The sequence below is a fragment of the Gorilla gorilla genome, chromosome 10, assembly GCF_029281585.2.
Source record: "Gorilla gorilla gorilla isolate KB3781 chromosome 10, NHGRI_mGorGor1-v2.1_pri, whole genome shotgun sequence".
Taxonomy (NCBI): Eukaryota; Metazoa; Chordata; class Mammalia; order Primates; family Hominidae; genus Gorilla; species Gorilla gorilla.
The window spans coordinates 46,083,461-46,086,693 of NC_073234.2; the positions used below are offsets into that span (position 1 = coordinate 46,083,461).

The 3,233-nt window shown below is 32.1% G+C and overlaps 1 pseudogene; it reads right to left on the minus strand.

The window, feature by feature from the left end:
- Positions 1 to 887: 887 nt before the first annotated feature.
- LOC101148749 (olfactory receptor 6C74-like) lies at positions 888 to 1,825 on the minus strand (annotated as a pseudogene).
- Positions 1,826 to 3,233: the final 1,408 nt, after the last annotated feature.

Consider the following 3,233-nt stretch of genomic DNA (forward strand, 5'->3'; position numbering starts at 1 on the left):
CTGATTGGAACTATATCTATGTATGCATATGTCTATATCTATGTATACCATTCATAAATATATATTTGATATATATATTAGAAAATACATTCTGAAAAAATAACCACATTGAGTTCACATTGATCTTATTTAATAATCATTCACAAATCATTTGCAGTTAGCTTCAGAGCATCCCAAGTGAGACAAAGAGAGTTTTGAGAGGTATGAAAATATGAATTAAATATTCTATTTTAAAAATAAACCAATACAATAATGCATTGTCTCTCAACCATAACTTAAACTGTTTGTAAATATAGCTTCTCATAGAAACAAAATAACTAGATTCTGTAGAATATGTTTTAAAATAAAAATTATCTACATTAATATACATTTTTAAATTATTCTCAACACTTATGATCAAATATGTTATAATTGTCTTTCAATTTCCTTAAATAGAATATATACCAATAAGTTAGTAGTGTGACAAAATATAAATAAATATTAGTTTTAATTTGGTTATAATTAATCACAGGTAAAAGAAAATATAATAATCTTTGCATTGCATGATACATCAAATGAAATTTAAATAAAATAATACTTAATAGTCTTGATTAACTGGAATGCTTAAAAGTCAAATGAGATATAGTGAAAAATTTAGCTCAATTTCTTTTAGATGTCTAAATAAAAAATAAGATAGAAATAAAAACTACCTATCATAAAATAGTGAAAGAAAATTAGCTTCTCTAAAACAAAAAATTTTATGAAAAAGTTTGAAAAGACATGAAGATAAATATCAAAGCAATAGAAAGAAAAAGAGAGAGAACTGTGTCATGGAAGCTACTACTGTACTACAATGACATTATTTGAGACTCCTTTCTTCATTACCTTTATATAATACAACTGAATGTTCATTTCCTTGAGAAAGAGACAATCCTGTACATTACATGCATGAAGTCTTTTTTCACTTGTTGGTTTCTTAAGGTATAGATGAAAGGGTTCAAAAGTGGAGCAACAGAGGTATTGAGCACCGAAATTCCCTTTGAAAAAGATATCTTTTGTTTGACCGATGACTTAACATACATGAAGATGCAGCTGCCATAAGAAAGGGATATCACAATCATGTGAGAAGAACATGTGGAAAAAGCCTTTTTCTTCTCACTGGTTGAAGGGATTTTTAGAATTGTCAGGGCAATGTAAGTATATGATATTATCACCATTACCAATGTGACTAAGAGTGTCACCAACGCTGAAATTAATCCCATCCTCTCCAGGAGCTGCGTGTCTGTGCAAGAAATCTGCAGGAGTGGAGTAGTGTCACAGCAGAAATGATCAACGACGTTGGAGGCACAGAAGTCAAGATTTAGGCCTAATGGGAGTGTGGAAAGATGGTGAGAAAACCAGCAAGCCAACACCCAAGCACAAGATGCATGCAGATTTTGCTGTTCATGATGGTGGTGTAATGCAGGGGCTTACAGATGGCCACATAGCGGTTGTAGGACATGGCTGCCAGCAAGTAAAATTCTGACCCTCCAAGTAGGAAGGCAAAAAACACTTGAGTGACGCAACTGTTATAGGAAATGCTTTTGTCCCCAGTTGCCATAGTAACTAACAATTTAGGGATGCATGTAGTAGTATAGGAAATTTCTAAGAAGGAAAAATTCCGAAGGAAAAAATACATGGGAGTCTTAAGGTGAATATCCACCAGGGTGAGTGTGATGATAATCAGATTGCCAGTGATGCTCAGCACATAGGTGAGAAGCAGGAAGATAAACAACACAACTTTCAATTCTGGGTTATCAGTCAAACCTGCTAGGATGAACACCGTCATTCTGGTATGGTTTCTCATTACCATCCTCTGAATTTTATCAGCTCTATATAGAAAAAAGTAATAATTATCTCTACAGAAAAATAACAGTGATCACAGTGTTTAAGCTAAAGTTAGCAAAGTGAGGTTTCAGATACAGCAATACGATGTTCATTAATATTTTCAAGATGCTTATGACAGGAAGAATAATAGTTTGTGTTTCCAGAGGATTTGGATAGAGAACTAAAACTTTGCTACCCAAGAATAATCTACATTCTGATAGTAATTGTTCGTTTATTTTATGTGAATTAATTACAGAGAAATTAAAAGAACTTAAAGGATAGAAAATGCTTTTTCTTTCTTGATGATATGCAAGAATTTGGATGGCACACAACTTTTTGCTCAAAGAAGTTTAATTGAAGAAAAATTTTTAAATTTTGCACATAAAACCCCAAATGATACCAGTCATTAGAAGTACATGTGACCATATTTTGCATTTAACATGCACACACACATACACACACACAAACACACACAAATCTAACCATCACTGATAACCAGTGCTAGCACACCTTTATCATTTTACTCAACTAATCAAACTCAAATGCTTGATTCCTGTCTCATTAACTTTCATTTCTAATAAGATCCAGTTTCAGATCAGTGAAAATGAGGCACAGGGAATGATTTCATTCACTATTCTTTTTAGTGTTTCCATCACCTTAATCTCTATTGGTACCTACCCAAGCTTTCCCATACTGAACCTCAATACCAAATCAGCAGTAACAGTCTAATAATGTTAGCAAGCCACTGCAGTTTTCCTCTGAGGTTTTGCTCTTGAGAATGGACCAGATAAAGTGAAAAGTGGGATATAGGAAAACAGAAGCAGAGAGAAATACATAAATATGGGTTTAGGAAATTGTATGTTGTGAAAGAAGTAAAGACAAAGCTGTATGAAAAGCTAGAGAGACAAGAAAGATTTTAGAGATAGGGTAATGAGATAGAGGAAAGAATTAAAAGAAGTTTAAAATAGGTAAGTTAATAAAAATTATAAGGGTGAAATTTTTAGTAATGAAATTTCTCTGTGTTTTTATTCTACATACTCACATTTCTTCTTTGTGTAAAATAGAGATTGAAAACATGAACAATTTTGAGTTCAGCATGGCCTTAAAAAAGGAATATTTGGTAAATTACAAATGCATAATGAATCATTGAAGAGTGTTGACACAAAATTTTAGGAGGCATGTAATGATATTCAAATATCCAGCTAATATGGAATTAAAGAGATAATAATAATAGTTAACACTTTTCTACATCCGGTATATGTGATAAGTGAGACAGTGAGATCAAGAAACAAAATTGTTCAGGTTTACACAGCTAGCAAATTTGAGATCCAGTATTAAGATTGAGTTTATTTTCCAAAATGTCTTCTGGTACACAAGCAATTGTATAC